Source organism: Triplophysa dalaica, chromosome 3 (assembly GCF_015846415.1).
Source record: "Triplophysa dalaica isolate WHDGS20190420 chromosome 3, ASM1584641v1, whole genome shotgun sequence".
In the NCBI taxonomy this organism is placed as follows: domain Eukaryota; kingdom Metazoa; phylum Chordata; class Actinopteri; order Cypriniformes; family Nemacheilidae; genus Triplophysa; species Triplophysa dalaica.
Window position 1 is genome coordinate 957482 of NC_079544.1, and position 12275 is coordinate 969756.

The 12275-nt window shown below is 39.5% G+C and overlaps 1 long non-coding RNA gene across 1 annotated transcript; it reads right to left on the minus strand.

Moving 5' to 3' along the window:
- Positions 1–6183: 6183 nt before the first annotated feature.
- LOC130415374 (uncharacterized) lies at positions 6184–11740 on the minus strand. Its single transcript, XR_008905915.1, has 4 exons — positions 11721–11740; positions 9177–9248; positions 7289–7670; positions 6184–7185 (listed from the first exon to the last, which is right to left on the minus strand). It is a non-coding gene; the product is annotated as an uncharacterized LOC130415374 (long non-coding RNA).
- Between the last annotated feature and the right edge of the window lie 535 nt (positions 11741–12275).

Here is a 12275-nt window from a genome sequence, read left to right on the forward strand (position 1 = left end):
CCTATAGAGAGCTAAGGCCCCGTCCGTGAAAGTTACCGGTCAGGGCTGTACCCATCTTTCTCCAAGAAAGCTCTGGAAGCCCCCGACCACCACACTGGAAGGTTACAGTCTCACGAAAGCTTCGAGATGACACGCCCAGGCTTGTTACCGTCGCTTCGCTAGAGATTGTGACGCGATACAGCGTTGTGGCGTTTTCCATAGGCAACCCCATCTGTCGTTCTCGACACAACGTCGAGAGACCGACAGAAAGGGAACGTCTTGGTTACGTATGTAACCTCAGTTCCCTGATGGAGGGAACGAGACGTTGTGTCCCTTATGCCACGAACACGTATCGTATTCTGCTGCAGTTTGAGAGGTCTCAGGCTCTTCAGAACAAAGGTAAGTGAATGCTGCACGCCGGCCTCCTTTTATACCGGATTTCCGGGGGCGGAGCCCGGCATGCAAATTGCATTCGCCAAATTTCATTGGCCTTTTCTATAGTAGTCAGAGTTGATTGGTTCTCAAGGGCGAACCCCATCTGTCGTTCTCGACACAACGTCTCGTTCCCTCCATCAGGGAACTGAGGTTACATACCTAACCAAGACGTTTTGTTGCTGTTACTTACGGATCATATATTAAAGCATGCACACAAATATTGCATGCAGTATACCTATTCTTGATATTTAATTAAAAGGGATATTGTCTTAATGAAATTGCTGTTAATTTACTCACCCCCACACCCCAAGCCAAGAAGTGGGTTGTATTGTTTTTTATTCAAGAAGATATTTATGACGATATTGAATTAATGAAGTCAAAGAGATTACATAAGAAAAAAAACGACTCTAAATATTGAAAGGGACAATATTTTCATTTATTCATCTACATGTAGTTCAGAACATGAATATGATTATAATCTCTCTCTCTCTCTCTCTCTCTCTCTCAGTCTATTAGAGGTAATAAATTATTCTCCAGCGATATTTATTGATTGTGTTAGATGGAGATGATCGTTCCCCCACGCCTGCAGCAGAGATGTCAGTATAACACTAAACAGTTCACACTCACTGGATTCAACGTGTCTGTCTGATGTCTGAAGAGTCTGTGTGAGCCGCAGACAGATTACAGAGCGTCTCACTTCACTGCGCCTCCATCACGTTAAAGACTTTAGCCGTCACTCTCCTTTCACCTGAACAACACACACAAACATGCACACACACACACGCACGCACAAACTCACACCACATAGACACATGCACAAGCGCACACACACAACACGCACTCACACACTCACATACACACCACATAGACACATGCACAAGCGCACACAACACGCACAAACACACGCACACATCCACACATGCAAACACACTAACACACATTTACTACATGGCCCATTGGAATGCTTGATTCTGATTGGCTAGTCGCGACATTTGCAGGTTCGTCATTACCAGATAACCACTGCTCAAAACTAATAACACACGCTAAACCAGATGCAGCAAATCGTTTTGACCGTTTTTTTTACAAATTACATATGTCTTTTAATAACATATATTACCAAGCCCGGATTGGCTAATGAGGAAGACCTGAAAGACTCCTGGTGGGCCGGTCTGTTTTTTGGCCACAAGGCCTGGGGTTGTTGTGCCACTGCAGGGGCGGACTGGCCATCTGGCATACCGGGCCGAAACGCAAATGCTGACAGACGGATGCATTAGAAACGCGAATCGGAATGACAGCAACCCCCACCCACCGTCCACGGAATGGATGGACCGCGCTCTCAAGAATGCCAGGGCCGATTTTAAGTCCCAATCTACCCCTGTATATGACATCATATTTACAAATGATTAAACCAAATTGCCTGTTCGTGACATTCGAACGTCGTTTCTTACATTAAAAATGAAAGTGAACTGCTTTTCATCATGAAAGGACTGCATTCAGTAAAATGAGCTAATAAAATATTTCAAATTCCCATTTCATGTCCAATTTTTTTATTATGTGTATTTCAAATAATATTTTCCAGTTGTCACTGTCAGAAAATTCTAGAAATATCTGTAGGAAGATGGGATGAAGTGATGATGGGTGTCTGGACTTGATTTGTGAGGAAAGTATGAGTCATAAAAGACAAAAACCATCAAAAAATTAACTAGATTCAATAAACAAGATACATCAAACCTCATATTCATTGTAAAACATCATTGTTTTTTCCATAACATCATATCTTAAACCTGTTGGACACACACAAGAAAGTGTCTAGTGTTGGCACAAATACACACACACACACACACACCTGTGATGGACAGCAGGAGGAGATGGATTAAATGTTGAGTTTATCAATACTGTGTGCCGTGAAATGAGCTATCGATTACAGAGCCAGAGGACACAACAGAGCTCAATAGAGAAAGAAACGAGAAGATCCACAGGAAATAAAACTCACATGAGCATCTCTCAAACGTGAGGTTTATAAACGTCTCAAGAACAGCTCGAGAGTGTCTCCTGTCGCCTCGGGCTCAGTCAGATGAAAGACGTTACATTATCATCCAACCAGTGAACCTGTCAAGACAACCTCAACAACACCCAAAGAAACAAGATATCCTATCACCTGCGTTCTGAAGCACATTTACCAAACAAAATCACATGACAGTTATAAAATAATAAGAAAACATCATTCTCACTACCGAACAACTGTAAAAAAACCTCTATGCGTAATATTTGCCTTGTATTAATTATTTATACTCAATTTTTATCTATAAATCTGAGGCACTCATACATGGTTTAACTTCACTCAAAACAACTGAAATCACAGAAAAGTGTAACATTTGGGTGAACCTTCGATATGTCATATTTCAAATAATCAATAATTTAAGCACATTCTAGTACGTTACGTCATTATTTTTCTGTGCCTTTGCTGTTGATTCATCTCAGACATGGTTGTTTTGGTTCAAGGCCTCTGTGAAGAAAATAATAGAGAAAACACTTCCTTTAACCAAGGTCACTGAAAAAGTGGGTCACTGTTCTGAAAAGATTAGAGAAACCGCCGCCCAGACGACTGGAGTTTTCTCTGAGCAACCAACCCAGTATCACGGCAGTTCGTGGCATTGTCACGTTTGTGGTGAAACACATGGACAGAGTACCCAGGCGCAGAAAGCGGGTAAGGGGTAAACATGGGACTTTAATAATAAGAACAAGACAAAAACCCATGAGGGGGTAAAATAACAAACAAGGTTATAATATGACAGGTAACAGGAATACGGACTAACTAAACTAGACAAGACTAAAGATAACATATGACATAACTACAAATAACTAGACTAGACTACACTGAACAAGACACAGGAACTCACCCACATGAATCGAAATGAACCAGCACAGGACAGAAAACACAGGGGCATTAAATAAAGGACAAGAGGGAACAAGTGTAGGGCATGAAATCAATTACAAACAATAATGAGGAAACGAGGCCGGAGAGAACGAGACCACAGAGTATGGAAGGCCATAAGTGTCATAATTGCCTCTCTCCACATAAAACATGAGGATCTGCCATGGTTCTGCCTCTTCATGTCATGACAGGTATAGACACGAAATTTGCAATCCATTAATGCGTGTTCATAGAATATCCCCATTTTTTCGTGCCACTCAGCACTACTTTCAGACTGCGTGTGTATTGAAATTTATATATTTATAACCTGATATCAAACGAAGTCGTACATATTTAAGGATGGCACCTCACTTCACCCCAAACCCTAAAATCATAGCCTTAATTGCTAATTTAGCAAAAAACGTGAGTTCCACGAGGTGGCAGAGCAATGATAAATGGCTTCCCTAACACTGCCCCTAAACCTGACGTCACAGGAGAAAAGATAATACAGAGATTCACACAAACGAGCCACCTTGTAAAATAAGTATGAATTCCAATTATTTTGCATCAATGTATATACATACACATGAAAGATACTGCATTTTAAAATACGTTATATTCAAAGTTGTGCTGCCTGACACGAAAAAGGGGGAAATTCGTGTCATTAAACACAAATTAATAGAATACAGTTTGTGACAATGTCACAAATTCCCTGTAAACAGTAGGCACTAGCCGTGAAAATAATACATGTTGACCGCGATTTGCTGAGAGGTTGTCGAATGTCTCAGGGGGCAGGTGTGTATTAAATACCATCTCTGGTGTCAGGAAGGTAACACTTCTAATTGAACGCCTGAGAGTCTCGAGCTTTCGTGCTCTGCCTTCATCTCGCCAACAAATCCGCTCTGATAAGCAGATGAACTTAATATGCACATCAGCCGCTCCACAGAGAATTAACAGACCCACAAGGTCACAGAGAGTAGATCAGTCTGACAAACACACACACACACACACATACACACACACACACACATGAAAGGAGACTTTGAAGGGACATGTGAAGTGAACTGTGATTGTAGCCGACTGTAGAAAGTTCCTTTCAGAAGTGATTTGAGACTGGTCATAAAGGGATCATAAACGCTTTATGCTGTAACGTGATGATAAAGTTGTTTCAAAGTCAAAGCAATTCAAAAGTTATTTAAGGGCCGCAATCCCAGAAAATGCTCTTTTAAATGTTTATCTACCAGAAATTGAGTCGCAGAAACACCCTGTAGTTATCCTAATCCATCTATTCTTCTTTTTGTAATCTCCTTTAAACCACAACAGTGACACAAAACAGGCTGTTGGGGATCGCCTAACAATCTGATGTCACATTGATTTACGTCTGCCCATGACCGCTCATAGACTCCGCCTTATGAGGACTTAGGTCCACCTTCAGCCAGAGAAACCCTATCAGCCATTATCAGACAAGAGCGGAAGTAGCCACTAGCCAGCAACAAAAATGTCTAAGAAACAACAAATGTGTGCTGTTGTAGGATGTAAAATGGAACATAAACTAGGCCTGGAAGAGAATTTTCCGACAAGGGCGGGACGATGATGACTTCGGGAAGAAATTAACTTTTTACGGAGCGACAAAACAACATTCACCGGTATGTATCTCCATTCCGGAAAGACTTAAAGAAACGAGCCAGGACTCCTTGGAAATGTCTCCGCCGGGGCATTCGAATGACACTGATCGCGAGTCGATGTGACCCCTAGGTCGGGAGCTAGAGCTCCCGGTAGCCGGAGTTTTCACGTATTTCCTAAGTGCGACAATACTTAGAGCTTATAGAACCAGAGTTTGCATTTGTAATACAACCTGGTTGCTAATCTTTACATACATGTCTGTCATATACAAGCACTCGGAATGCATGTTTTGGCCTACATCCGTGTTTATGTCTGTTAGTCATTTGTATGGACATGATTGATCATCAATGGACAACATTTCAAACAGCAGATGTTGTTCTATATGTTTTTATCTTCTCCATTTAATTAGTATGTATGAATAAGGCATTGAGGTGATTTTAAGTGCAGTTAGTGTATGGTTTTGGTTGGATAGGGCATTACAGACGTAATTGCCCTTTGCGCCATATTGCTTATCTGGAAAGCACATGTGTAAGCGTTAACGTCATATTTTGCATACGGGGAGGGGAGCAGAAGCTCATTTGCATTTAAAGAGACACACACAACTGTGTATGTTCAACATATTGTAATGAAATATATGTGGTGTATTTTGAGCTGAAACTTTACAGAGACTGACTATTATTATATTACAGAAAACACCTGGGATTGTGGCCCTTTAAAAATAAGTCACGGCACTCTGCTAAATCTGAATTTTTATATTTTCTGAGATTGTTTGCCATTTTCTGCAGTTTATAAGAATAAACCTTCTCGTTTTTAGGATGAAATCGTCTCCTTTGCTTTATTCAGAATAATCCAGAATGCTTTTAGCTACCGTATAAGAAAGTAAAAGGCGCAAGATTCTTCTTTTCATGCTACTTTTCATAGCATTGTTTTATGGTATTCGAAAATTAGTATTCAATTTATAATTTAAAAATTTCTTTCGTTGTTGAGCACCGCTTTGATACGTGCGCTTCTAGTCTAACTCAAGCGTAAAATGATTTTACCGCTTGTAGCCACTAAGGGCCCCCCAAGCATGTGGGGCCCTACGCATTTGCTTGGTGGTTAACAATGCTACTGCATACAGCCTACCACATCTGAAAACAGGTAGTATGTAGGCTACGCAAAATATCAGTATGTGTTACGTAAACATCCAGATGACTTACTGCATTCGCCAAAATGTGGAGTAAACAATTAGAACACCTGGTGCTTAAAACGCTTTCCCAGCATTGCAATGCAATTTAAATCTGACAAATGAGTGAAAATGATAAACTAATTGTATATTCCCATATACAGTTGGAAAAAATGAAGAGAGCATTCCAGATGTTTATTTAATTTATATTTTTAGATGTATTGTGATCATTCAGTTCAGTGTCTGTTAAATTAAAAAAAAAATCAAACCTCAGGACTGACATAAAGTAATCCAACAGACTGACAGCATGAAAAAACTGAGAAAAATCCTGGTTTTCACATTAATATGTAAGTTAGATCTTATCCTAAATACATGTATATTACTGTCGTATTTCTTAAGGCCTGGTTTACATTTCGCCTCTAAAACCACGCGGAAAACGCGGCACTCTGAAAAATCTAACTATTTTCATCTCGATAAGGCGCCAGCACGCCAAGAAAAATGTGCCTACCGCGCGTCTACTTTTAAAGTGCGCTTTCACAGAAATCACGTGAAATGTGAATCGGGCCAAAAGTGTAAACAGTCATTTCAGAATTAAAATGTATGTTACGTGTCATTGCGTTACATGCATGCTGTACGTGTCTTCTTACTAATCCCTAAACGTGCATTATTACGTCTGTTTGTCCACCCCAAGCGTCCATTCCAGCCCCACACGTTAGTGGCCCAACAGGAAAAGTTCCGGTACTCCAGATGGCCCTGGTCAAAGCCGTAGGCCGGCGGGGGGGACAGTCTTTCGGGACTTTGACAGAATGTCCTACCTGTCAGTCCGCCCCTGGTTGTGATGTTGGCCAAACTGTAAATGTCATTTGAACGTCCCTCAGATGGATGAGTAAATACTGCATGTTTATTTTTTGTGTTCAAAATCACCCTGCGGTAAGCAGGACGCACCTGCTTACCGTCATATCAATCATATCGCTCGCAGAGGCAGTCTGACAGAATAATGTTTGATTTCGAGCAAATCCTCCAACGGCGATGCGACTGAACCCCCACAGGTCCAGATGCAATTTAAAATCTGCCAAGCAAAGTCAAACAGTGAGGAGTCCACTTCAAAATGTTTAGAGCGCTGATTTTCCCACTTACTGTGTGTGTGTGTGTGTATTTCATAAAACACTCACATCTCTCGCTCATTCAACCCCATGCAGCGGATGCTGGAGATTTCTCGAGCACTGCTGTGAACTTTCAAACCCCCAGAAGTCTCTTTCATCGGCCCACCGCCACTGTTGTTTAAGATTTGTGTGCCGTCTGTCTGGTTCTGTGCTGGACATTATGATTATTATTGCACCATCTTGAGTGACTTGTGTTTTTAGACAGTAAGGGCGTAAAGTAGCTTGAAACACATCACTTTCTCATTACACTGAATGTTTAAATACTATTCATACATCACATGACATCACTCATTGACCCATAAGACAAATCACAGATGAGATGTCTCTCGGTTATTTCTCATAGACGTCATTGAGAATAAATGGAGAGCAAATGGGAAAGTCTCATCTGAGTCTAAAAAAAGAGAGAAAATATATATATAAATGTGAGACACATGAAGACAGTGTGTGTGTGTCTGTGCGATTCTCTGTCTTTACAAAACCTTTTTAGATCAATTGATACCAAAGAATCTTTTCATCTGTCAGACATAAGCAATCTTATATGTGTTGTTTTTCAGGGGCGGCGCCAGGACGTTTTTCTTGGGGTTGCAAAGGGGGTGCTCAACAGTTTAGAGGGTGGGCTAATAAAATGATTAAATTAATAAATTCCTAAGACAACATGCAATGTTGGCGTTTAAATACAGAACAGCATCTTAAATATATTGTTGTAGTGCATTAGCCTACACTTTTACAATGGGTGCATTTGTTAATAGTTATTGCTAATTGATGATTATTATTTTTACATTTTTGAACAAGCCTGCATTTTATGCGTGCGTTTTTTTAAAAACATTATGCAATGTGTAAATAGCCTACTTACGAAACAAACTTATTTATGAACAAAAAAAAACAAATGAAGCAGAATAAAGCAATGAACCTACACGAAGTCTACAGTAGCATCTATTCTGCGTTTAAACACGCTTATTTCAGACCAGAATGTGATCAGACTAATAAGAACGTTGAATATATTAACAAATGGCCCAAACTCCATGTAGCCTACTCTGTTGTAGTTTTACAATTCTGTTTTAACCCAAACTTAGATAGCACCCGCGCTTCACGTATAAAAACTTACAAACAAGAGCCAAATACGAAAAAACGCATTCAAATATTTTACACTGTATGTGCAAAGACCTTAAGTCTTGATAACAGATGCCAATATATTCAATATCCAAAAATACGTATTTTGTTTTTTATTGATTTTTATTTGATTATTGATTTTTTGTTTGCATTTATATAAAAAACAATAAAATAATGTTTTACGAAATAAAATATTTAAATAAAATATCAGTGGGACTATTCATCATTGGTGGAAGGGACAAGCCTGTCATGTCTGTTAAATTACGTTGCCAGTTGTTCACCCCAACCTTACCCCTTAACTTCATTACTCAAACTCAAACTTTTTTAATTTGATTAAGAAAAAATGGTTTTATGATCTGATAAGTGATGGGAAAAAAGTAGTCAGAAGACGGATTCGAACCTGTGATGCTTAGAAGTTAACATTGCTTTACTCTCTACGCCATGGAAGACATCAGCCGGCAAGCGTCATTTCACATTTCTAATCCAATCAGTAACTGGTAAATAGCCACCAAGACGGGATATTTGCGATTAGTGTTAATAGATACTCCGTAAAATATATTAGGATATGCTTGGGGGTGGGTGAGCAGTTTCTGACGGGGCTATAGCAAGCCCCCCACCAGCGCCGCAACTGGTGATCTACAAAAAACAAAGCCGTATAGCTCAACATTTCAAGTATGCAGTGGATTGTGGAGGATTTTCTTATGAAGAGACTCTCTGAATGTGGAGGCTGAAGGTCAGAAGGTTTGAAAGTGGCCACATGAAGATATCGTATATTTTTACTGCCTACCTTGAGAACAGACCTCAGGTCAGAAGCGTTGCCTTTAAATACAGCCCGCTAGGGTTTGGAACAGAAAGTATGCTGAGCCAAAAATACAAAAAGGACACAATGTGTTAGCAAATCAGGTGAATGATAAAGATTTTTCTCTTCAAACCTACATAGAAAGACATGTCATCATCGCACAATGTGTGTGTGTGTCATATGTAATGTGACACATACACACACACACAGCTCTCAGAAGTCAGTCTATAAAGGGCACTGCTGGAAGATGTTGCCATGGTTACACGGATGTACTGTATGTGTAAAATTGAAACACTTGGATGAAAAATTTAACAAAGGAAAATAACTTTTCTTTTCTAGAGCAACTCGAGAGAATATTTGAAGCTAAATGTGTGTAGTTGTTTATTCTGCCTGACTCTCTCAGTTTGTGTGTGTGACTTTTTTGGCTTTTTTGTGCCCACAGAGTTGACAAAAATATTAGATAACCTACATTGTAACATGATTCATAAAACACGTTTTTTTTAAGGGGTCACTGTAATAAATCCAACGTAAAGAGCGAAGAATGTTCTCAATTGTGACTCTGAAACATAAGCATGGATTTTTAATCTTGACTTTATGAAGAAGTGTGAATAAAGCAGGACAGACCAGCAGAGACCGACTGTAGTTTCAGTTGTGTGGTGTATTTCGAGCGCAGGGACGCCCCGGGCGACGTTAGCCCACTTTCTTACCCTTTACCACACGGCTCAAAGCCCTCAGACACCTTCAAGACTCAAAGTTAATGTGTTTGTGCTTGAGGTCAGCGTGAGATCTGGCTCGCTCAAGTATACTCACACACACACACGCAAACACACAAACACCCATCTGCTGCGTGCTGGCACTGAAACATAGATATTTTTATCACCTGAAGGACTGGATCACACCATCAGTTGTCGTTCTAATAGGAAACTGATAATTTTGCTACAGACGAATTGAATACATTTATTAAATATTCTGTTATAGTCTTGCACAGTATTAGTTCTTTTCATCACATAAACAAGTTCTTAAAGAGACAGTTCACCCAAAAAGAATGTTTTGTTTCTTTCTTCTTCAGAACACGAAAGAAGATATTTTGAAGAATGTAGATCATCAAACAACACGTGACTTCCATTGAACACAAAACCACTGAGACGTTTCTCAAAATATCTTCTTTTGTGTGCCACTGAAGAAAGACTCACATACAGATTTGCAAACGCGTGAGAGAGAATAAATGATGTCAGGATTTATTTTCATTTTTATTTTAACTCTACTGTATGGAATTGATATTCTAATCATTTGTCCTGACAGTATCGGGAATGTCTGATATTCTTTTCCTTGACACATTCTTTACAGTCAGTATCTTCAGCTATGAGTCATGATCGATCGTGTTTCACGTTTTCTATCATATTTATTCTATTTGAACTATGCCAAGGCCAATATACAGTAAGTGCTAACATAATAAAACATTCATCCTGTATGAGATATTTAATTCCCAAAGACTTTCAAGATGTCAGACACATCACAGCAATAATATTGAACAGAACGCATTCACAGTGAAAATATATTTAACACTTTATGATTGAATAAAACCTAACAATAATTCGGAAAGATCATTTCATTTTAGCAAACAAAAGTAAATTGTCGCAATAATGTGAATAACATTTCCACTCAAACACTCCCCACAAGGTTAGTTGTGTGTATCAGTCTGTGAGTCTTTTCACAAAGCAAATGTGTTACAAATCAAAGTAAATGTTTATTATAAAAAAAATGTTGGTCTTCTATTTTATTTTTATATTATATATATATATATTGTTTTGCTTTGTTGTGGTTATAAATTAATGTTTAATTGCATATATTTTACGCAGCTGGTATGTAGAGTCAGAAACCAAACCGACGCTGCGGGGGCGCCAACACCCGGAACAATAAAACCAAAGTTCGGACCGCAGCAAACGAGTGTTTGTGAACGTGTACCGGAAGTGAAAACGGGGTCACAAAAGTGCGCATGCGCTGCTTATCAAGATTGTTAAGATGAAACCGTCTATAAAGTCAGTTTTGTGCGTGTGTGTGTCCTCTGTGCTCAGACTGTCTCTCCTCCTAAATGAATCTCAACTGAGTGACATCAGCCGTGAAGGAAAGAGAGAGAGAGAGAGAAAGAGAGAGAGAGTGAGAGAAAGAGAGAGAGAGAGTGAGAGAGACTGAAAGAGAGAGAGAGAGAGAGAGAGAGAGAGAGAGAGAGAGAGAGAGAGAGAGAGAGAAAGAGAGAGAGAGAGAGTGAGAGAAAGAGAGAGAGAGAGAGTGAGAGAGACTGAAAGAGAGAGAGAGAGAGAGAGAGAAAGAGAGAGAGAGAGAGAGAGAGAGAGAGAGAGAGAGAGATAACCATGTATCGAAAACCCAAGGTTTAACAAACCATATACCAGTTCATAATACAAGAACGTTGCAAAACATATACAGTATAATTACAACTTTAACAACAAAATATTAGTCAAATATTTTAAATTTTAGTTTAATAACTATGTAAAATCAAAACATATTGATTACCTCAGATGGTTACTCCGGTGACGGTTAGCCGTAAAGTGTACACGCGCAAAACTCCGACTCCTCCCACCAAGTATCCAAATAAGGTTATGTTTCCGACCAGCCGTCGTATTGATAATATCTTTTCGATATTGAATCAATGTTTTACTTCCGACGGTAACATTTCGATTTACCGACAAAATAGTTGATTCAACATCGAAATATGATTGAACTTTCTATCCAAAAAATCAACATGGATTCCACCACGGTTTGCTATCTGGGTAGTAAACATGGTTACTATAGTAAAACAATGGTTATCAATGCACCAATGAAAACATGCTTGATGTGATTAACACGCAGATCTTGTTTGAGTGATCTTAAAGAGAAGACAGTCAGGTCAGGTTTGTTTGTTCATGTGTGCATGTTGACTGTCATTTACAAACTCTGAGCTTCACAATTCTGGGCTTCGTGGGATCATAGCGCCACCTGCTGTGTGTGTGAAGGGATTACAGACACATTAGTGCAACACATCCCGAAAAGAAAAGCGGAAGACATGTCTGTGTTCTCATTGGATTCTTA